We start from the raw sequence: 25,196 nt of genomic DNA on the forward strand, positions 1-25,196 counted from the left end.
AACCTCTTGCAATAGATAAGAAAAATCCTGGCTCTGTTCTTTGATGAGGTTAATAAGGAAGAGGATAGACAGAAGCAATTGATAAATAATTGACTCTAACTTCAAGTTTGACTAAAAAACCAAATAATTGAGTTACAGGAGATCAGCTAGTTTACAGGAACCAAAAGACGGCAAGTTCTGCTTGAATATTAATGGAAAAAAGGAATGTAATGTTGCTTTAAAGAACAGTAAAAAAAGAAATTCTGATAGCTATTTTTAAGTTGATTAGGTTAAGCGAATCTATTTAAATTTTTTTAAAGGCTAGAAACCAACACAAATTTTGTAGTTCTTTAAAAGAATCTCTTCAACTCTAGAATAAAATTTAAATTAAATTTAAATTCTCTAACAATATGTGGGAAGTCAGTTCATTGCATGAACATTCTTATATGCTTACTAATGATTTTATAGTTAGCCTTTACTTTTGGATCAGCCTCCTACATGGGATCCTTTTAATTGTCCTTTTGATACTTTAATGTCTAGATATTCCTGGGGGTAAAACAAGACCTTTTGTTCATTTTTCCCATCTTGTGGATAGATTGAAGTATAATATTAGAAACCACAAGCTGTGCTGGAATTCTGAGATACAAAGGGGAGACGAGATGTTCTTAAGCTGCACTCCATAGAAACCCATTAGAACTCCTTCTGAAATATAATGGAACCTATTTAATTCAGCTGCAGAATTTTCACACCTGCCGAGCTGTGTGAACCTCATGCTATTCTTGATACCAGTTGGGATCAGTCCTGAAAAAGTCAGGCGCATAAAGTTTTTAACTCACAGTTTTCAAAGGCATTTATCATCTATGTCTCCTGTCTGGATGCCTCCTGGGGCCACTGTTCTTCCCTACAGCTCACACTGGGCCATAATTTAATCAATTCCCCAATAGCACAGCATCTTAGGAATATTTATGAAGCATATAAACCAAGCAAGTTGTCTCCGTTAACCCCCCTGGGTGCTAGATGCTGAAGCAGTGATAGACTTTATCTTCTTGTTGGCAATAGTGTCTTTGTACACAGTCTCCCGAGAGTGACAGATCTCTATGGTCTCCTAAATGGACAAAATGAGAAGGGAAAGAGGAGGCCAAATCTACTCAGGACCTGATGGAATAAGCACAGAGGGGGTTTGGACACCATTTCCACAAGCTTAGCTGAATAACTGTGTTTCGAATAAGATGACTTCAAAAGAGTTAGATGGGAAACTCCATCCTTTGGGAGGAAAATTGCTATTTTTAAATGATGTTTCTATTTATCCTTCGTGAATGTCATACATGTATAGAGCATATTTCTATTATATCCACTCTCTGCTACTTCCGTCTTACTCCTCTGGGGTCTCCTTCATGGCTCCCTTACAACTTCACGTCCTCTTTCCCCCATACTTTTAAAGTTTACATTATAATTGTACAATTATAATTGCATGCTTTTCCCAGTTCCTTTTCCTCCTTTCAGCTCTCCCACGTACTTATGTCCTTTTTCTCTCTTAAACTTACGGCCCAAGACCTTGTTATCTTGCTTTCTTTAATTGTTGCAATACACACACACACACACACATACACACACACACATAAAAAAACACACTGATATAGAGATGTAGACAGATTCCTATACATCACAACATATCAACATACATTCATTTCTAAATATATAAATACAATCTTCTTAGTCTGTATAGTGTATGTGTTTGTGTGATAATATCCCAAGCATAGTTATTCATATTCCCTTAAAATTTTGTTACTATATTTTAATGATTATTTAGACAAATCTAATAAATGTCTCAGGCTCATGTTATTTTGATTATTATATTACATTCATTACATTATTTCTTATATCCCCATTTAATGATATATGGTATACATAGTTATTACTTTAGGTATAAGGTATTTTCCCTTTTTTATATTTTGGAATTATAATATAATTACATCATTTACTCCTTCCCTTTCTCCCTACAAACCCTCCCATACACTTTTTCTCCTTCTCTTCCAAATTCATTGTTTCTTTTTAATATTAACCATCATTACATGCACAAATGTATGTGCATATACGATATGTTCCTAAACATAACCTGCTTCATCAGTGTACTGTTATCTGCACGCATGTTTTCAGGGATGACCATTTGGTACTGGATAACCAATTAGTGTTCTCTTCCCTAGGGGACAACTATTCCTCCTACTCTCAGCAGTCCTTAGGGCGTCGTTCTCAACCTGTGGGCTGCAACCCCTTCATAACAGTAGCAAAATTACAGTTATGATGTAGCAACAAGAATAAATCATGACTGGTGGTCATGAGGAACTTTAATAAAGGGTTTCAGCATTAGGAAGGTTGGGAACCTCTGCCTTAGAGGAAATTTATTTTTAATAAAGCCTGAAAGGATGAGAATATGTTTTTCTTCCTCATTATTGTTGTTCTGGGTGTTTTGGTGCAAGATATTTATATGTTTCCCAGGCTAGCTTTAAATGTTCCATCCTCCTGCCTCAGCATCCCAAGTGCCAGTGTTATTACTACAACTACACCATACCAGTTGATGCCCTTGAAGCCAGATGAACCTGCTTCTACAGAGACTAACAAACCTATAATGGACCACAGAACTGTCAATCAATCAAAGACAAGAAATATGGAAGCACTTGCCCCAGTAGAATAGATGTGTAGGCCAAGGGAATCATAGATGACATGTTACAACTGGATACTTTCAAAAGAACTTCCAAAAGGGCTCTTCATCAAAGCGCCAAAGTGGATAGTGGGCATCCAGAAGAGAGAATGCAAAACATGGGCCTGTTGTTACCCCTAGAGCTGGAGAGGTGGGGAACTGGAGAGTTGAGGGAAACTCTGGGCTCTTGAGATTGCTCCCGGCATGCCTGCTGCTCAGGGCTCCAGTCAGTTCTTGGTAGCAACACAGCGAGGACACCAGGGGAGGCAGCCCTGCCTCACTCTCTTGCTTTCATAACCTAGCAACTCCTCCCATCAACCAAACCTAACTGGAAACCAGAGGGCAGGGACTAGAGCAGAGCAGGCAGATAGGTAGGTTAATTGTGCAGGGAAAGGCGGGAGATGTCAAACCTGGTCTTTATTAATATGCAAGAACCTTGAAATTCCATAGATTAATTTCAGTAGAACTTTAAAAATCTTAAAGCTGTCACTTATAAATGAGCAGTTCCAAAGAAGGCTTGCATAATATAGTTGAAGATTTGCCATTTCTGGACACATTTTTCCCCCTAAGAACCAAGAATCAAAGTCCGGGGATGTGGGAGTGGTGAGTGGCTCTTGGGTAATGAATACCCGTGCCACTGCAGGAGATCCTTGGAGACAGATAGGGATCCCAGGATTCTGGGAGTAAACTTAGAGCCTGAAGCCTTGGGACATGGCAAGTAATTATGTGTGGGATAACTTCTCACAGAAGGAAGACTCTTCAAAAGTGAGCAGCAGAGCCTGTGATGGTTGCCATGGTAACTGAAGTAAAATTGATCCTGTCAGCTTTCACCCTCTACCTTGGGGAGGGAGATGAGTGGAAAGAAAAGCTGGAGAAGGGAAGCATGACAAGCGGCTTTGAAGAAAACAGAGCCCAGGTCCTTCAGTCAAAATTGTTGTTGTTGTTGTTGTTGTGTTATTATTATTTTTTTCCAGGCTGCAAAGATGGCTCAATGGTTAAGGATGTGAGTCTGTCCGATTTCAACCACTCAAATTTCCAGGTGCCTTGCCCCATAACCTGTCCATCAGGAGATGCACTGAAGGTTATAGCTGGCACTAGAATCTATGCCTGGATCCTCTTGCTGTGGTTTTATTTTGCAATTCTAGGCAAATCACTGAGCCTCCGTTTTCACCTCTAAATGAGAACTATTAAGAGGCTCAGATGACATAAGCCTGGTGGAGAATTTAGCACAGAGCCTGGCAGGCCCTTTTCATTCTTTCAATCATCGCCGTTAGGTTACAGTCGGGGTGACAAAACGCCTGATACAGAATGACTTAAAAGAAAGAAAGGTTTCTCACTGATCACAGTTTCAGCCCTCACACTGGGCATCCCTTTGGGCCTGCAGAGAGGTCAGATATCAAGGAGCACAGAGCAGGAGGATGTCACCCCAGGGGCATCTAGCAGGCCCCACCTTCCAACTACAGCATAGACTGTTAACCAAGTTGTCAAGATATAACCACCGGGGATATGTAAGATCCAATGAGAACAACTTGTTTATGTGTGTTTATCCAATAGCTGCCTATATCTTTGACTACTTACCTTCTCTGATGACTGTTATTCAAGATTAAGAACCAGGTCTTACATTCTGTTTTGCCTTCCTATCTTTAGACTTCTTTATTTATTTTATGTACGTGAGTACACTGCCAAAAGCTTTGCAGGGTGCCAGCCGTGACAGGAAGAAAAGAGTACACCAGCAGAGGGCATCAGATCCCATTCTGAGCCACCATGTGGTGGCTGGGACTTGAACTCCGGGCCTCTGGAAGAGCAGTCAGTGCTCTTCACTGCTGAGCCATCTCTCCAGCCCCTTGCTGCCTGTCTTAAACCAGAATGCACCCCGAGGTCGTTAGCTTTCTAACAGGGTTCTCTGCTTCATTAACCACTCTCTTATCTCACAGCACCAGCTTTTCAAAACAGAGAAAAGTACAGTCAATGCTTCATAAGAGGCTCCAGGGCACCTTGCCCACCCTGGGTACCGCCAACCATCAGAGCATCTTCTCTCTGGCAGGGCTATCTGGATCCTCTTCTCTGTCCTCCTGTCTGCACATGCACTGTTATTTACAACTCTTGGCGAGAGAAATCCTTGTATTGACTTTTTTTTTTTACACCTTATCACATATGTTGAACACTCTCCCTTCTTCCCGTCATGGCTGGCACCCAGCAAAGCTTCTGATCTGACAGCAATGGCAAGAATGGGATGCTCAACTACATTCTCAGAGGGTAAAATCAACGGTACTTTTCACTATGCAAACACTAGCTGTTTTATTTCAGTGCTCACTTCTTTCCCTTATAAGTCAGGAAGCTCTTTCAGAAATTGTTGGATGCATTCGAGGATTTGAGGCAGAAATGGTTCAGTTTTTACAAATATACATTGAAATATGTTTCATTTTGTATCTTCCTCAATTTCATGTATATGAAATTTTACTTGCATGTATTTCTTGTACAGTGTGCGCATGTAGTGCCCATAGAGACCAGAAAGGGACATTAGACAGATTCCCTGGAACTGGAATTATGGTTGTGAACTGTCATATGGGTCCTGGGATGGGAGGCAGTCCTCTGAAAGAGCAGCTAGTTGTCTTAACCACTGAGCTATCTCTCTGGCTTCTAAAATGTGTTTCTCGTTTGCCTACTAACAGCTTTCTAGAACCCCCACAGTTTCTTCTTCATGACTCAAGTGAGTATCTGAATGCCCACTATTTAACCAAAGTTGCAAACCACACTCCTCCTTGATTAAGGATTGAGTTGTGCTGTGATGAACCCATCATACTGATGGGTGGCGCTGAAGAATGTTTTCTGTATACCATGGCTAAAGATGCTGTGGCTGTCTAACTCTCCATCCATCCTTGTGCATGCACAGGAGCATTGCTGCATAAAAACATTCATAAAAACAGCTCCAGCAGTTCAAGGTGTCAGAGACGTGCCAGCAGCATCCGGACTAGAATGAAGACACCAGCATTTTTCACTTTTCCATGAAACCAATTCAAAACCACCGGAAAAATACCAATGCCTATTTTAGATACATTGGTATCCATGAAGGGAAACAAGTAATTCGCAAGGTTATAGAAAATAGTCTAGTAAACGTGAGTAGAAATATGAACAATGCTACCAACACCATCGACTGTGCATAGGGAAACTACACACCACTTCATGAATGAATGCTTGTTTACTGGCAAGAAGCTCAGTTATGGAAGACACGGTAGGTCACAAACATGATGCCAGTTCTCACTGACTGAACTCTATGGGTGGCACATTAGGGTATCATGGTACAATAAGAAACAGAGACTTCAGTCTTGTTCAACATTCTTAGCTCTCAGAACCAGAAACTCTGGGAATGTTTTTTGATGTGAACAAAGCAATTTATTTAAAGACTTGGTCTTTAAAGAAGTTTCTCTATTTAAAGACTTGGTCTTCCATCCAGGGTTCTTATAATAGTCTGGATTGGCCAAAAAGATGCAAATATTTTCTAGCATTCACAAGCCCCATTTTAGGTTTTTGGTAGTAAAAAGATTGTTAGAAAATTCTAATAATCGCAGAATGAGAACTGGTTGCCAGGGCAACCAGCCTGAGATATGGCTGAGGGTGGATCTTTAGGCCCAGCCCTTAACCTCCAGGAAGGGAAAGAGGCTGAGGGTCAAGCTAATCTGCAATGGCTGGTGACATAATAACCTACATATGAATGGTAAATTCTCAGAATGATAAAGTCCAGAAAGGGAGGGAGGGAGAGAAAGAAAGTGTGTGTGTGTGTGTGTGTGTATGTGTGTGTGTGTGTGTTTGAGAGTGTGTGTGTGAGACTGTCTGTCTGTCTGTCTTTGGAACCCCACCATATTGCTGAACATATTTACAGGCCAAAAAGGAACCATACCTCATAGTCATTCTATCGTCATGTGTCTGTGTCTATATCCTTAAAATATCCTATATAAATTCATTCCCTAAGTTCTAGGAATTACACTAGCAAATAATCAAACCTAAGGAAAGGATCATGGAACTCCCATTTGATAGCAGATTGGTCCAAAGTTCTGGAAGCCAATGGATACAATGTTGGGCATGTGGACAAAGTGTTATGGGGGTGAATGCAATATCGCAGGAGTGGATGTTGGATATAGTAACACAACTGCTTCAAATTGTAAAACACGTGCTGGTATTGAATTGGTTTGAGTAAGAAGCAAAGCTCAGGGGCATGTTGACCACGTGTCCTATCCTGTGTGTTGGAGCAGGCACGCCATCCCCTGCCCAATGCGTTCTGTACTTCTTTGATGACCAAGGGTCTTTGCAGACTTGTGTGTCTCTAAAGATGTGAAGTCATCAAATATATTTTGGCTGCCTCAGTATGATCAGAAGTATGTTTAGATTCCTTCCTTTCTTCTCTTCCTTAAGGGTACATGGGCTCTGCGCGATGCTACTAGCAATAAAAAGTAAAAAATCAGGAAGCCAGGAACCGAAAGTATGAGTGGTCCCCTTTGCAGAAAATTCTTGACATATAAATTCTTAGAACATGGTTTATACTTTGTATAAATTTCCACCTGTAACATTTTGTATGCCATGCATTCAAAATAGCACCAAGTAGTGTTAAAAGTCACAGCACTTTTCTTGTCTTTGAATTCCAGTTGTGCTTCTTATCACCTATGAGGCTCTGGGAGAATTAATTAACTTCTTTGTGACTCAGTTTCCCCATCTGTCAAATATGGAGGAGATGCAGTGCTGTGTATGGAGCACCAAGTGTCATTGGACTGGGAGAGGGAATGACTCACACCTTACATACGTCAAAGCCAGATAAGTATGATTACAAACACAAGTGACACTTCCTGAACAGTTATGTCATACATATCAATTGACTGCCAGCCTGGCTTCATTGAAAGACTATCTCAAGAACTAAGGTAGAAAGTGCTAGAATGAGACACTTACACTTGGCCTCCACAAGTGTGCAAAGGGGCACATAGCCACTTGTTGTTTGAGCCCATGCTCAAACAACACACCTACATTCATACACACACACACACACACACACACACACACACACATATACATGCCCACATAAACACACACATACAAATGTGTTCCTGCATATAAGTTGCTGTTTTTCTTTGATTGATAGTAAATGAATATAATGTCCTTTATTTTCATAAAATCTGTAGGAACATGGTACTGCAAGTCCCTCCTAGGCATTTCTTGTCACTTCATATAATTAGTTCCTTGCAGCTTTCCCAGGGCAGAGCGAGTACTTCAGGATGGGTACAGTTGGGGACCTTCAGGCCAGTTGGGATTTCCCAGGAGAAGCTGGCCCTCCATGTGCTGCCGCAGATTCCCCCTTCTGAATTTTCTAGTCTTTTCGCACATTGTTATGATGATCACTGTTTGATTCTTATTCTGAAGATGTACTGATTTTAATTGTGTTTGTGTGAGTGCATGTGGGTGCAGTGCCCATGGAGGCCAGAAGAGGGCGTTGGATCCCCTGGATCTGGAGGTCCTGGCCTTTGGGAGTCTCTTGCTGTGAGCATTGGGTACTAACCATGGGTTCTCTGTAGGAGCAATATGTTCTCTTAGAGGCCAAGCTGTCTTTCCAGGCCTTCCATATGCATTTTTAAATTGAGAGCAACTTTTTGGCAAGAGCTATGAGAACTCTTACCTTTGTCATCTCTAGTCCTAGAGGGATTCTGCAGCTTCACAGAGCAACCTGAGCAAGATCGTGACACGCAAGCTTATCAAACATCTCCATAGGCTCATGATAGTCTTCCCACAGTGGGAGCTGGCCACTCTTGTCTCTAAGTTATTTTTAATGTATGACCCTTTGCAAGGGTGCCTCTCTTTCTAAGGACGGCAAGTCTTTTACCGAAGACTTCACCAGATAGGTACAAAAAGATGGCTTAGCTGATGGGACTCAGCAACCTTACCTTGTTTTTACAGCTTAGCACTGTTCTGAGTGTGCCCCACAGCTGTATCCAAAACCCCTTCCTACAATATAGTATTCAAACCCCAACACTGTATCCATCCCTCTCCTGTAACACTGTATCCAACCATCCCACTCCACCCCTACACCTTCACTCCATCCCTTAACCCACCCTCATCCCCCACCAATCCCCATGTACCCCCATTCCCCCACGGCATCTATCCCCATCCCCCACCCACCCCATCCTTTCACTCTATTCCCCCAGCCCCGCCTACCTCCACCCATCACCATCCCCTTCCCCCCACCCACCCCATTCTTCCACTCCGTCCCTCCACCGCCTCTACCCCCTCCCCATCCACTCCCCATCCCCACAATGCTGAGATCACTCATCCTTGCACAAGCACACCCAGTTTAAACTTGGATGCTAAGATCTTCCTTAGGCCTCCAGGCTACACAGCCTGAGCTTTTACTCACTGAGTAAAGATCCATTTCTCTAATTCCTTCGGCTTTGCTCTTAACCCACCTTCTCCTCGTCAGCTCTCCACAACTTTGTATGTGAGTCCCACGCCATGCCCAAGTACTTTAAAATTAGCCTTTCGTCTCCTTCGCTAGCGCCCACTGTCTTTTGAGGACTGTTCTGAGGACTAAGACCTGAGCAATACCAGAGAGCTGAAAACGGACTGCCAGGTACCCGCTCCTTCTGGCTTTCTACACATAAGAGCGGCTTGCCTTCCTCAGAAGAGCTACTAATGCAGCCGTCTTGGGCTGGCTCTGAGACCTTAGCAATCGGAAGTCTTTTAAATTCTAATTCAATCAATACTTTCCCTGCTCAGGTGGGGCTTGCATGGCTTCCTAGCCCACATTCACATATCTTTACAGCAAGAGTGAGAAAACAATTCTACGTCATTGGTGGCATGCACATGTGTGGATTATCCATCCAATCATGACAAGGAATGGCACAAAGTCTAAAGCACTGGTTCTCAACCTGTGGGCCCCAAACAATATTTTCTTGGGGATTGCAGAGGATTGATATCCTACATATCAGATGTTTACATTACAATCCCCAACAGCGGTGAAATTAGTTACGAAGTAGCAATGAAATTGTTTCATGGTTGGGGGTCGCCCCCACATGAGGAACTGAATCGAAAGGTCACTGCTCCAGGACGGTTGTGAAGCACTGGTCTAAAGGCACCTGTTTGTAGCAGACCAAACTCGAGTCTTGTGCTAGAACAGACAGTGAACTTAGCTGTTCATCCATCTCCTCAGCCTCAACTTATTTTTATACTTAACAATTATGCGAAGAGAACAAAGACATCTGAACGTGTTGACAGCCTTGGCGCTATGCTTCTGAATTATTTAAAACGGTTATAATGGAGAGTTGGTTCATCTTCCCATTGGCCCAGGAAAGCCCTGCAAGCTCTTGCTGATATGCTGCAGCCATCGCAAGGATGAAGGAGGAGACACTTTCTTCAGCTTTAGGTACTTAGTGTCCAGGGGTAGGTACAAGCAAGCGTGCAAGAAGTCGGTCATCTCCTGGACTCTCTTTTAACTGCAGACAGTGATTCAGTCCTACATATAGGTGTACATATATTAGAGTATGTGTGCACCACAGTAAGTACAGTTTTAATAAAGAACGCAATGGCTCCTTTGAGGGTTCAGGGATGGAGGAACTCTAGAAGAGATGAAACCGATGGAAGAAGACGGTCCTGAGGATAGAGATGGGAGACATCCAGCTGCGATCTCTCACAGCCACAGAATTTCATCGGGCCTGACACTTCCATATAACACTCCCTGTCAGCAAACTGCATATGGTTTCCTCTTTGTTATTTACTACAAGGACTTTTGATTTATTTATAAACAGTTTGGTGGTTTGTTATTTGTTACGATAGGAAGTTGAAGAAATAATCTCTGGTCTCTAAAAGAGCTAGGTCTCAATGATTTCTATTGCTCTCCTGGGGTTCACAAATAAGTAGACATAAAACGTCAATTTGCAATTAGGGAAAGGAATATACATATTTGGCAGTATTTACTTTGCTGTGATTGACAAAAGACATGACTGGCAGGAACCTCACCATGTAGGGAGAGAAACCTCATGATAGTATTAGCATATTTTGTTTAAATGTCTTACCAGTCCCAGAGTGAGGAAGAAAAAATAAAAGCCTGCCTGATTGGATTATGCAAAGCCCTGGGTTCCTTTGGCCCAAAGCACTCATCAAAGGTCCCAAGAAAGAAAGAAGGTCAGAGAGATAGCTCAGTAGGGAAAGACCTCACAATGCAACCCTGAGAACCTGAGTTCAGAGAACCTTAGCATCCATATCAAAGGCAGGCAGAATGAGGAGCCTCACAACCTCGGAGCTAGGAGGTGGGAAAAAGAGGATCCTTGGGGCTTGTTAGCTGACCAGTCTAGCAGAATTGGAGAGCTCTGGGTGTGGTTTGAATATGCTGGCCCAGTGAGCAGCACTACTAGAAGGTGTGGCCTTCTTGGAGTAGGTGTGGCCTTCTTGGAGTAGGTGTGGCCTTCTTGGAGGAAGTGTGTCATTGTAAGAGTGGGCTTTGAGACCTTCCTCCCCTCCTAGTTGCCTGAGGAGTCGGTCTTTTGCTTCCCTCTGTTTCCAGCACCATCCCTGCCTGGACCCCACCATGCTCCCTGCCTTGATGATAATGGACTAAACCTCTGAACCTATAAGCCAGCCCCAATTAAATGTTGTCCTTATAAGAGTTGCCTTAGTCATGGTGTCTGCTCACAGCAGTAAAACCCTAACTAAAATACTGGGTTCGGTGAGTGATTGTTTCAAAACAGAAATTGGCAACCATTTCAACTTATTGTGTTGTGTTCCCCATAACAACCCCTGTCTTCCACACCTACAGCACGAATGCCCACAAACACACAAATGTAAATATAATTATATAGATGCTTTGGAAAGTATTAAAGGGACTTAACTGATTTTAAAAGGGAGGAGTTAATACATTTTTAAAAGATATCTGGCTAAGGATGGTCAAGGATACCACAAGGACACATACAGAATCAACTAAGTGGGGCCCATCAGGGCCCACAAGAGCAAAACTGCCAAAAGGAGAGCACACATGGACAGACGGAGGCCCTCTGCACACACATAACAGTTGTGCAGCTTGGTCTTTCTGTGGGGTTCCTAGCAGCAGGAGCAGAGGCTGTCTCTGACTCCCCAGCCTGTCTTCAGATCCCTTCCCCTAACTGAGCTGCCTTGTCTAGCCACAACAGGAGAAGATGCCCTAGTCTCACTGCAACTTGATATGCCAAGGCGGGCTGATATCCATGGGAGACCTCTGCTTTTAAGAAGAGAAAGGGAGGACTAGAGGATGTAAGGGAGTGAGAGGGAGAGATTGGAAGGAGAGCACTCAGGGGAAGCTGCGATCAGGATGTAAAGTAAATAAATAACCATGCCAGGCAGTGACACACACCTTTAATCCCAGCACTTGGGAGGCAGAGGCAGGTGGATTTCTGAGTTCAAGGCCAGCCTGGTCTACAGAGTGAGTTCCAAGACAGCCAGGGCTATACAGAAAAACCCTGTCTAGAAAAACCAAAAAATAAAATAAAATAAAATAAAATAATAAAATAAAATAAAATAAAATAGCATGAAGAAAAAATATCTGGCTAAAAAAACCTATTAGTTCAAAGATAATCTCTTATCAAGTAGATAATAACACAGGCTAGATAGAAGTTCATCTATTGGTCCCAAATAACCATTACATTCTTCTTCTTCTTTTCTTCTCTTTAAGTAAGGGGAAAGGAAAAAAAACATTCTTTTAGTTTGTAAACATTAGAGACCCTGAATGAGAATGTGAGAATAAGGAGGAAGGAGGTGACATAACTGGGAAAAGGAAGGAGAACTCGGCCAGGATGTGAAAGCTTGGCTCTGAGCTGCAGATACGGAGTTCACAGTCAGTGGGGGCATGAAGTGAGGGGGTGTCTATTTGATCAGTATATAAGTACATCCTAAGCCTTTAGATATCCAGTAAATGTTTCTAACCTGTATCACTCTTTGGGCTTTCCTTCATCTGAGATATACCCTTATAAATTATACGGTCGTGAAAAATGCCCATGGTTCTTCATGAAAATGTATTAATTATCTCCAATTTTGTTTGCATAATATAACCTCATAGATTCATACCTTATCTTGACTTGTAAGACAGCACCAAGGGTGGGAGTTCAAACACTGAAGTGGTTGAGCGAAAATAAGGGGTTCAGTGAATAGTAATAAGAATTCAGTAAACATGGGGTGAGTTTGCTCTTTATCACTTAGGATACGGTGATATTATCACAAATGTTGGGGAGATGTGGAGTCATACTTAGAGGGTGGAATCAGAAGGATTTTAAAGAATAAAACTAGGGGGTACCACGAAGGACAAATCACTAGAAAAGTTCAGAGTTCAAAGCTCCTGGTGTATGATTCCATCAATCATACGCACTCATCCCTTCCTAACCATTGGGTTTCCTTAGAACTTGTTATTGTTAATCAACAGAAGCATGGAGGAATAGGGAGAGACACACGCGAAACCTGGGCTCCCTCCAGGACCACTGTGGGCTGACCTGTGTCCTCTGCAAGTCATTCTAAATTTAATGTCACCGACTTGCCAGCTAATCTTCTCAGCAGCTATTTACAAAACAGGAGAAATATGGGTATGGCTTCAGGTCAAGGTCATACAACTCCAACAGAACCAATGGTTGCTGTTCAGGTTGTCACTCGGTCTCCTTTCCTCCTGTGGCTGATCTTTCTCAGCCTGTCTGTATACAGGGGATCTGGAAACACCTTGCTAACATTCCAGAAGTCCTTGGGTCTCCCCGTGCAGCTGCAAACAGATTGAGGAAGGAATTGCATCTCTTCACCCACGATAATCTCACATCTCTGCAAGGAAACCAACATCCGAGGGAGCCAGCCAAGAATTCCCACAGCCTCTTCCTGTGCTGTGACACTGAGAGGTGAGAAGGAAAGTCTGAGAAATCTGACCAAGCAAGCATTTCCACCCAGTGCTCCCCCTGAATGTCACCTTGTCAGATGTTGGAGTTTACTGTGAAACAGCAGCTGTGTGTGGAGCAGAAATCACCAGGAAACAAATGAATCAGTAAAGAAAGGGCCTCGAATGAACACGCCCGGGGCATTCTAGTTGTTGAAGACTTCCCTGACCACATCTAATCTTGCATGTTTACAGATGTTTGTATGTCATACAAGGTGATCTGACCATCACAGGTGATCACAGGTGACCACAGGAGGGACAACTTAACATTTCCATGTATTACTGCTTTGGTTTCACTCATAGAAACTAAGAGATTTTGCTCTGTCAAATAAACCTTTGATTCAGCTACCCACTAGCTGATGGGAATTTATCACTCTCGATCCTGAAATTCACATAATGATACTTGGGATCAGATGAATAATTTCCTTCTTGAGAAATTAACAAAACACCAAAGACAAGTATGAATTGGGAGAGTCAGTGGAGGGGAACAATTGAGAACAAAGTCTGATCACACACACACACACACACACACACATACATAATCAAGTGCTTACCTAAAGGAAATTAATTTTTTTAAAGGCTGAAATTAGACACTGACTTTTTTCCTGGCAATACATGCTTACTGGGCTCTCTAAGCTTTGGTAGTTGCATAGGTCAAATAAAATAATTGTATTAAGTATGTCTTCAGATAATTTTATGGGAGAAAATAATTCAAAGTCATTGTTTACCTTGGTAATTGTACAATTTAATCAAAATAGTTAAGATGGTAACTGAGTAGATGGAGGCAGGGCTTCTTCTCTTTGGAAACACTAACCTGATTAGCTATCAAATCAAAATTTTTAAATAGAGAACATCTGAGTATTATTTTTAAAAGGGCTCACCTATTTATCCTACATATTTATTCAAAACTGAAGACTACACGGGCCAGTGGGTAAAAGTGCTTGCCACTGAGCCTGACGACTTGTATTCAGTCCTCAGAACACATGGCAGAAGGAAATTCCTCTCACCCCACACTGTCCTCTGAGATCCTTTTGTGCTCTGTGGCAGAAATGCCTACTCCCATGGTTCTAAATAAATAGGTAATTATAGTAGAAGGTATTTTAGAATGGTGTACTATAATACATTGACTCTGCTTAGTAGAGGGGAGCAAATGCAGGTATGTGTATCTGCAGCTTGTCTACAAGGAAGGAAAGGAGTTAACCCAAGCCAAGGGACACAGAAGAACTGCAATACTTGAGCTCCCATCCTTGGTCATGTTGCATGGTTCAAAAATGATTTTTGCTGAAGCAAGGACCCAGCGAGGAAGTTTTCTGTGAAACAGGGATGCTGTTTCCTGTTCATTTCAAGGTACTTCCAAACCCTGCATCGACAAGGAACCCAGATCAAACTCATAGGTGTCAAGCATCCATATGACAAGCTGTTAATAACAGCCATCAGAAGGGATGCTGCCCACTACACTAGACTTAATAATAAGCATACAAGCATGGGACCTCTACCAGTTCCCTGTCTATCATCCTTTAGTGCCCCAAAGAAATTCTAACTTTCTTGTACTATTAGACTTAAATATTTCCAGGGGTGGGGCTGTCTCTGCAATGCACCAATGTCAATTGGCTCTTATCTTCACATGAAGAGGGTTTATAAACTGAACAAAGGTAAGAGCTAATTCGTCATGTAGTGTTTTATGAAGTTGTTCACGACTTCACACTTGTTGAAAAGCAACAAGTGCTTGCAAATCACGGTGGCTTTCAGAGGTAACCTCAATGGTGCTGGGCAGAAGGATACAAGCAGAAGCCTGGTGCTTACTGAGTGGCCAGTCTAACATAATTGGTGACCTCTCCAGGGTCACTGAGAGGCCCTGTATCAAAAACTAAGGCAGAAAGAAACTAAGGAAGGCATTTGATATTGACAGAAGTGTGTGTGTGTGTGTGTGTGTGTGTGTGTGTGTGTGTACGCGTGCACTTGCACATACATACACATGCTATCAAACATGGACACATATCTACACACAAATAAATAAAGTAGTATCAATTACTTAGGGAGAATCTTAAAAATTGGGCTTAGAAAAATAATCCAACACACACGTATGCATGCATGCAAACATACAGGCACGCACAAATAAATGTGCTCAAAGATGTCCATAAAAGAGGCTAGAGAGAAAATGACTCCATGATTAAGAATGCTAGCTGCTCTTGGAAGTTTGGTGCTCAGCAAGATGCTCAGTATCCACCTCAGGCTGCTCGCAACAGTCGATAACACCATTTGATGCTCTCCTCGGGCCTTGAAAGGCACCTGCACTTATCTGTACACACACAGAATTAAAGATGGTAAAATAATAATTACTTTTAATTTTATCTAAGCCTTCTTTGTGACTTTTTGGATATTTAGAAACAAGTTGGATGTGTAATCAAAGGGAGAGGAGTAAATGCATTATAGTAAACTTGTGATGCTTTGTGTATGCTCGGACCAGGGAGTGGGCCTGTTAGAAGATGTGGCCCTGATGGAGTGGGCGTGTCACTACAGGTGTGAGCTTTAAGACCCTCATCCTTGCTGCCTGGAAGCCAGTCTTCTCCTAGTAGCCTTCAGATGAAGATGTAGAAATCTCAGCTCCTCCTGCACCATGCCTGTCTGGATGCTGCCACGATCCCGCCTTGATGATAATGGACTGAACATCTGAACCTGTGAGCCAGCTCCACTTAAATATTGTCCTTTATATAAGACTTGCCTTGGTCATGGTGTCTGCTCACAGCAGTAAAGCCCTAACTAAAACAAAATTCATACTTAAGAATGTTCTACACCTACCCTACCAGTCAGGGTAGGGCAGTCAGATAATAACATGGGTTAAAGTCCTTATCACACAAGCATGAGGACCTGAGTTTGGGTCCCCAGCTCCCAAGTGGCATCTAGGTGTGACAGTACATGTGTGTAACCCCAGGTCTAGGAAAAATCAGTAAACATAAGAGGGTCCCTGGCATAGTGTCTTTGAAATGGTAAGCTCTGGATTCAGTGAGAGAATAAAACACCAAGGTAGACAGCGATTAAGTAAGATGCTTACCGCTCGCTGGCCTTCGACTTCTGCATGTGTACACGTGGGTTTATACACATGTACACAGCCACCCACAAGTGTTCCAAAAGATCACTGACATCTCATGATAAGCTATTTCAAATGTTTGGAGAAATAGCGGATCGCAAAGTTCCTCGCACATTATTACCCTCATTCTATAAAAATATACAAACAGAAAAGGCAAGACGGGAAAAACATCAAAATGCTTGTGATCTCGGCATTGCTCACAGACATGTGCCATTTTGGTTTTTTTCTGTAATTTTCTTGTATTTCCTAAAATCCCATAGGAAGCATATATGTCAAAGAAAAACAAATACATAAGAAAACACCTGGGCAATGTGTCTCTCCAGTCGAATAAATGGCTCTCACTGGGCGATGGGAGATATTCCCAGCCTCCCTGCTCTGACTTTATATCCTGCCTGTCACTTGCACCTGATGGGAATCCTGGTGACAGCTTCCTCTTGCTCTCTATACCACATGTATCCATTTGACCCTGACTTTGAATTTCAGCTTCTGTTTATACTGAAACACCCTTTGCCAGTCACCTCATTTTTACAGACCATCTTCTCCACAAGCCAGACCTGGATCTACGGTTGACCGTCCTTGACCTTGGCTGCTCCACTCCTGTTATCGAAAAGAAATAAGCTAATCTTGAAGGAAAAAAGTTCTTTGTACTGGGGGGCGGGAGGCAGAGCAAGTCAATGCAATTTTCTTAATGCATGATGTAATTGGGCTATTTTTTCATTTTTTTTTAAAAAAAAATCTATTTTATGACTATGTATGGGTATTTTACCTGCACACATATATGTGCAGCACATCCTTGTGGTGCCTGTGGAGGCAAGGAGAGGGTGTTTGGTCCCTTGGAATTGGAGTTACAGGGGATTTGAGCTGCCCTACTGGTGCTGGGAATTGAACCTGAATCCTCTGGACGAGCAGTTGATGTACTTAATCACTGAGCAGTCTCTTCAGTCTGGACAGAGATGTCGTTTTAGACACAGAGTACCTCCCTCACCTCACAGACATGGTACTCTACCAGACGCCACTCTTAGAGGTCCTCACTGTGATGGGCATCCCTAACATCTGTACAGAGCATTTTACTCCTCAGTGCACACATTGAGTGGAACCCAGTCTCCTTTGCATCGCTGAAACTTGGGAGATTGTTGTCCCAAATTGCAACGCAAAGACCTGGCACGAGGTGGCTTATCCTCCTGAAGTCCCAGAGTATGCTTATCTGCAGTTAGTAACACTCAGACACATCCCCCAGGTCTTCTAAGGTCTGGAGATGATGCATACAACTGCATATAACTGGCTGACCAAGGTGTTGGCCATTCAACTATGACCAAACTACATATAACTGGCTGACCAAACAGAGGCAGCAATCTTCAAGTGCCAGTTCCAACAGCTGCCACAACTGCCAGGCCAGTGGAAAGTTCAAGGTCACATATCTGGGAAGTAATTGCACCAGGACTGGAATCCTGGGATTTTCCTGGCCCTCTAAGAGAGGTATTGTGGTGTGACTCACGTCCTCTGCACATATACAATATGGCAGAATAAGCCTGTCAGAACAAAGCAGTTATTCCATCAAAGACCTAAGGGATTAAAGCTATGGTCTAGTTCACAACTCTTGTGACTTTGACCAGCAATGAACATTCAAATGTCTTTTAATGTGTGTGCTCCACAACTTAGAAATTCTGCATTTTCTTTATTGTTTCGCAGTGAGTTTTTGAGCACAGAGAGCTCAGACATGAAATTAGTCTTTTCCTTCCCTATTATAGGAAACCTTGCTATGAACATTGTGGACCCGGGAAAATGTGAGCTCCTTCTGGAAGCACTTCTGGAACTTCTAGAAAGTACCAGAATCTTCATGTTAATTTTCACAATGGCTTCAGCTAAGTCTAAAAGGTGTTTCGACTCATTAACTAGGTTACTAAAGTTAACCTATATTGCAGAACACCTGGAAAATATCTATAAGGACAATGAGCATTTTGCAAGCAGGGACAGAATGAATTAGAAAAAATGAAAGGCAGATGCAGGTTCTGCAGGAATGGGTGTCATCCTGTGTCTTCTTTGAGTCACGTGTTGGAAAGGCATTTAATGGGATGTGTGTTTTTATAGTCTCGGTAGATCTCCCTATGATACATGCTACTCAATGGGGGGATAGATCTTAACAAACTTCGTGGTAAGGGCACTAGGAGGTGCGTCAGTCTGTAATGTGTGTGCACTTGGAAAGCCAGGACACTCTGAGGAGGCAGAGGCAGGAGGATCCCTGTGAGTTACTGGCTCAGCAGTCAAGCCTAATTGGTGAGCTCCAGGCTGATGAGAGGCCCTGTGTCAAAAGAGGTGGTTGGCATTCCTGAGGATGACACCTGAAGTCGACAGCCAGCATCCATGCACACGTGTGCACATAATTTTAAGCAAACAATTACAGAACAATAAAGCATCCTCAGGAACACTTTCCCGTTTACACATCTGTTGCCCTGTGGGTGAAGGGTGTGGCCCAATTTCTATTGTATTTTCAATGAGGACAACTTGTATGCAATGCCTGGTCCGTTTCGATTCCTATAGCTACCTTACTGCATGTTTACTGAGTGCCCAGGTTTTTCCATAACGAAGAAACATTCAGAAAGTAACATGTCTGAAGGAAAGAATGTGATCATCGTCTATGGGACATTGCTTTAATTTGGTACCCAAGCAGGCTTCTCACCTTTAACTGGGCTCTCTCAACATTAGACACTCCCATTGTCTCTGTACTTCTAAGTATGCCATACCAAGCCATGCACACTAGTAGACTAACCTGCAAACGGATGCTGGGGCTTCAGAACACAGATTCTTCACAGAATGCCTAGCCTTTCTTCTGTCATCACTACACAGACTCAAAATAAGCCAGGCTGGGGAGAGAACTCAGCAGTCACAAATGCTTGCTGCTCTCCCACAGGGCCCATGCTCAGTTCTTACCACCCCCAGTAAGCACGTCTGTAACTCTAGCTCCAGTGGTTTCTAATCCCTCTTCTGACCTCTGCAGCTGACCCCAAGCACACACACACACACACACACACACACTCACGCACGCACACACGCACATGCATACACATACATACATATAGACATTAAAAACAATAACTTTTACAATAAAATAACATAACCCAAGCCTGACAGAAGATATGAAATTGTGAATGTTTCCTCGTGTATGCATAACAAACACAGAGCCCAAGGGAAAACTAAGACTCTTAACTCAGCCCAGTTCCCTTCTCTTGCATTAGCCACAAGTATCCAAAACCTAGGGAGGGAACCGTTTCAACAGTATTAATCCACACTGATGGATGACAGTGTGATTCAGAACCCAGGCTCCAACACTGGGTGCACCTCTTATTAGCCGTGCACTCCAGACAACCTATTATTTTTTTTAGCTTTGGTTTCCCTGTCAATTATGTAAAACTAATGACAGGGCTACCTAAGGTAAGTGGCAGGATTCACTGTGCTAACTGCAGGCACTGAATAAATGCCACTCATTCTAATGATTACCACACATGGTCTTCAAATAACTGAGCTAAAATGTTCCCTTTGGGGGATAAAGGCATGGACGATATCCTACTGTGGAGATCAACTCCCTCTTTTCCATTGGCAATGCTTGGTCGCCTCAGGAATGAACTTAAACTAGAGTAGTAGTAGACAGTTCCAGGAATGAAGATGTGACCTTTGAGAACAGAAGAACCTAGCTCCGAAGTTCAAAAGAAAAATTCACAGTCCTTCTCAAACCTGCCATTTTAATTAGCACCTTCCCTCACCCAAAGCCTGACCGTGCCTCTACACATCAAAGTGTCTCCTTCTCTACCAGCCCTCACCTGGTGGCAAAAATAATGTCACCCATTTACCCCGAAAAGGCTGTCTACAGATCTTGCTTCTGTTGCCCCTGGCACCTGCTTCGTGCATACTTCATGATTCGGAAGGAAGTCGAGAGGCCTTGATCAGACCTCTGAATGGTGTTAGAGGCCTAACACTATAGAACAAGTTAGTTCATCACAGCTCTGCTTTCCCAGCATCCTTCAAAGTCACTGTTGCAAAAATACAAATGAGATCAGGTCATTTCTCCTATTAGAGACTGTATGGCTTCTCTCCTGCAATAGAATATATTTAAAGCCCCAGCTCACCATACCCTTTTCAGCTGTTGTCTCAGAACTAGGTGCTCTTGAATATAACTTTTCCTCTGTGTGCATATGCTGTCCTTTCTACATGGAGTGCCTCCTCTAGAGAACGCCAACCCCCCATCGGGACCCGGTCCAAACGTGTGCTCTCTGGCAGACTCTTCTAGATTCCTTCCACCCTCCCATCTCTCAGCTCCCACTGACCTCTCGCTTCTGCACTCAATGCTCCTCGCTATGCTGATTCACTGGCATTTATTTTCTGCTCGATTCTTTTCTGGGAAGTATAGGGCCTTGTTCTTTTAGCTGCTAGCACAGAGCCTGCAAGGCACACATCAGGTGCTCAATAAATAACCATTTCATCAATGGGGCCCAGGGAATTAAAGGAATGGGAATGTGCAGCCTCTGCCACTGTCAAAGTTGGACAGAATAAAAAGAATGCCGGTCCCTGCACTATATCCGACAAGCGGCAAACAGTTATGCAAGTGTGATGAGTACTTGCAAATGAGAAAGCTCTTGAGTTCCCACTCCTGTCAAATGCTCCTTCCCGGAAAGAGCTGCATCCTCCAAGATTTAGGTGGGTTAGGAAGGACTATACACCTCTAAGCATTTACTAAGACCTTACAATCCGGCCACTTTTGTTGAGGACACTTCTCCCTCCCCAAATCCTCTGGACCACATTCAAGGAAGAGGTGCTCAGTAAAGGCTGATTCAATTTACAGTGCATTGGGAAGCCAATCACAACTCCCATTTCAGGCTAATTGAGCTCAATGCCCGGTCATATGTGGTGCAATAGTTCCATAAGGCTAAAAGGGAAATCGATGTGGGTACTGAAAACCGGCCAAGTGTTCACTCCTGTGCCCCACAGCCCATGCCGGCCTGCATCTTGACTCTTCCTACCTCATGTCCATCTTCATTATACCCTGCTCAGCAAGATCTGCCCCAGCGGACACCACTCCCTTGCCCTGTATTCTGGCCTTTCTATAATCAAGGACAACGAGGTGCAAAAGTTAAGTTGTGTTGTAGACATGCTTCCGGTTCCGTAAAGTCCCTCTAGACACAAATTCTGGTGAAAGAATACTTTCCCATCCTTTTATTTCCATCCGTGGGAAACGATAGGACTACATAGTTAAGGCAAAACAAGAATTGGGTTTTGTTGTTATTGTTTTTGCTAAAGCAAGGTTTTAAAACAGTGTTAGCAGTGATAGAACTAATCCCTCCACTGATCAGTTCTATCCCAATAAGAAACAGAACGTGCCAAAGCATGCAGTCTTGTTGAATCCATTCGGGATAAGGGGGGGGGGAGGAGAGACAGCGAGGCTTTGGAGAATAAATCATTAACCAAAAGTCAAACCGAGGCACCCTGGAAACCAGCGAGATGCAGAGGCAGCCGAGAGACATCAGGCAGCTGAGACTGCCTTGTCCCCTCTGATGACTTCTGGAGAGAAACACCCCACAGGCACGACGAACCCGGCACACCGCGCTCCTGTCCATGTCACTTTTCAAACTTGAAGTTATTTTTAGATGACCCAAGCCGGCTAAGCCCAGGCAGGACAATTCTCAGCCTGCTGTGCCCGAAAGCCCCTTTGCCCCCCCTAACAAATTTGGTAAAGCTTGGGAAGACAGGGGTCTTCTCATTTTTCCTCAACTCACTGCGTTGCTGGATACCCCTAAATCCTTCTCCAAGCCCAAATCCTGGGGCTACTGGAGTTATTCTGGATCCTCCAAGTCCCTATGCACCTGCTGCTGCACCTGGGAAGGTGGCCCCTTGGCTAGTAGGGACGGGGAGGGGGCTTTTGGAAACTAGCGCCTCCTAAAGGGGGGCCATGGGAAACCGGTCCCTGGGGATGCTTTGGGGACTGGCCAGGAGAGATCTCTCCAGCTGCTCCAGCTCTAGTCCTAAACACAGCAGTGCTTGATTCCCATTGCCCGGGTCCCCTGGCACCCAGGTGTTCAGCCCTGGTGGGAAAGGGTACAGGGTCGATGGGGCCTGCGCCGTTACGTAACCGACCTGCAGGACGTCTGCGATGCGCCGCTGTGGCAGCGGTGACAGAGGCGGCGGTTCGGGGGTCCTTGGGGCAGCAGGCTGCGGGCGCGGCTCTGCCTGCTCACCTGACGGCCGGGGCGAGCGCGGTGCCCGCGGGCCTGGGCGTGGAGCCGTGCGCACTGAGCGCCGCCTCCCGCTCTCCGGGTCGTGGGGTCACCCGAGCTGTGCCTCCTGCTGGTGCTCCCGCAACCTCCACCGCCGTCACCCGGGACAAAGCGGCTCCGGGGAGGGGCCGAGCCAGGCGGCTCTAGCCCAAGCCAGTGGAGATGGGCGCGCCCCCAGCTCCGACTCATCGGGCCAACCTCCAATCAGACCCCAGGGAAGCCAAAGCCCCTGCCTGGCCTCCTTTGGTCGCCTCCCTCTTGACCAGTCGCCCTTCTGGGTCCCTCACCCACCTCCACCTCCTGGACTTCCACCCGGCGCTCAGCTGCACACCCCTCCTTTGCGATCGCAAGCGAACTGGACCCTTTGCAGGAACCTGACACAGAAGCCTGTCCCCCAAAGGCAATGCCTTTCCAAAACCTTTCCAAAGAGGCTCCTGGGGTCTTCTCTCCCATCCCCCGTGAGCTTTTTTTTGGGGGGGGGGGGAGGGTCAAAGAGGGGTAAAGTCGCTCTTGGAGCTAAGCATCTGCATACAAGGATAGTAAAAAATAAAAGGGCAGCGAAGAAACTGTGGTCGGTAGGACTGGAAGATTGTTTTCTCACAGGTCGACCTCTGGCTAACTAAGGAACTGTCTGGAAGCCACCCTGGAGTGCTCCAGAGCCACTGTGCTTGGTGGGTGCTGGCGCCCTCTGGCTGGGGCCCTGAGTGAGCCCTGCCCACACCATTGAAGGCACCCTGAGCCGGTTTCAGAGTTTTGTGAGGCCACCAGACCTGGGGAAGAGAAGGACTTGGATGTTCAAGGATTCTTATTGTGCAAGAGTCTGGGTCCCTAGGAAAAGGGAGGCTAGTATTTATACAAGGTAAAAGGGAAGGGGCGTGTCGGAAGAGAAACAATACAGGGAGGATTTACTTCTCAACCAAAGGAACCTCTGAAGATTCTGCAAAATTAAGCACCTCAAGAACAAGGAAGCCTGTGGCTTGTGGTGGCACAGACAGGGACAGGACTGAATCTCATGGCAAGAGGACGGGAGAATGGCAGAGAGAAATAAGTTCAGTGTCATGTCGCCTTCCTCACTGCTACACACTTGGCCTTCTCCAGCATCTAGAATCTGCTTGGTTGGTTCTTAACAGTATTAAAACTGCGTTGTAGTAATAACTCTCTCTCTCTCTCTCTCTCTCTCTCTCTCTCTCTCTCTCTCTCTCTCTCTCTCTCTCTCTCTCTGTGTGTGTGTGTGTGTGTGTGTGTGTGTGTCTGTTTCTGACTCTGTCTCTGTGATCTTTTTGCCTGCTCTCTCTCCCTCTCTTCTCTCTCCTTTCTGTGTATCTGTGTCTTTCTGCCTGTGTCTGTCTGTCTCCTCCCATCTCTGTGTGTAAGAGAGAGAGAGAGAGAGAGAGAGAGAGAGAGAGAGAGAGAGAGAGAGAGAGAGAGAGAGAGAGATGGTGGCTTGGCTCTTCTCTCTGCTTAATCTGTATTGCATATAAGCACAAAATTAAACAAACATTTCAGAACTGAAAATGACCTTCCATGTCATCATGCTTCCTAACATACGCTTCCTAAGTTGTTTGTTAATTTGACTGAATTCCAGTTTGGGCAGAATTTTTTTTGAAAGGACATTCTTATATGGAGCAAACAGGGTTTCTCTGTGTAGTCCTGGCTGTCCTGGAACTCACTCTGTAGACCAGGCTGTCCTCGAACTCAGGAATCCTCCTGCCTCTGCCTCCCAAGTGCTGGGATTAAAGGGGGGGGGGGGGGCGGCACCACCACCACCACCACCACCACCACCACCACCACCACCACCCAGCTAGATTTTCTCTTGCAGGCTATAGCTCACATTTGAAAAGTCATCAAGGAAATCAGGCACCATTCCTCTTCCAATGTACTATTTTTGAAAACCAGGAAGACGGCCATTATGTCTGCTGCACCTGGAGCCTCGGCTTTTCAGGTAATATAGCTTCAATGCTTTCAACAAAATTCCACTGCAGCAGTTCTTAGAATCACCAGCGTTGCCTTTGATTGTAAGGAGGTCTGGTTCTATGATTATGTATAATGTTTACATAAGATAAAGGTTTTGGTTGTAGAATATATTTTTGTGAAATTTTTGGAAAGTGAGACTTTTGTCCCTGTGTGATATGTGTTTGTGTGGGCTTATGTGCACGGTGTTCCATGTGTGTGTGCGACAGAGGACCACCTCAGGTGTTAGTCTTCACTGCTTACCTGGTTTGAAACAGGGTTTCTTTTGTTCCTCTGCTTGCGCCA

The 25,196-nt window shown here is 44.2% G+C and overlaps 1 protein-coding gene across 1 annotated transcript in view; it reads right to left on the reverse strand.

Moving 5' to 3' along the window:
- The window catches only part of Rcan2 (regulator of calcineurin 2), a 225,555-nt gene extending 202,478 nt beyond the window's left edge, over nucleotides 1–23,077 (reverse strand). Inside the window, exon 1 of the mRNA XM_052193409.1 lies at nucleotides 22,801–23,077. The gene's annotated coding sequence lies outside the window, so the exon portion shown is untranslated. The remainder of the gene's footprint in view (nucleotides 1–22,800) is intronic.
- Between the last annotated feature and the right edge of the window lie 2,119 nt (nucleotides 23,078–25,196).

The sequence above is a fragment of the Apodemus sylvaticus genome, chromosome 9 (genome assembly GCF_947179515.1).
Source record: "Apodemus sylvaticus chromosome 9, mApoSyl1.1, whole genome shotgun sequence".
Taxonomy (NCBI): domain Eukaryota; kingdom Metazoa; phylum Chordata; class Mammalia; order Rodentia; family Muridae; genus Apodemus; species Apodemus sylvaticus.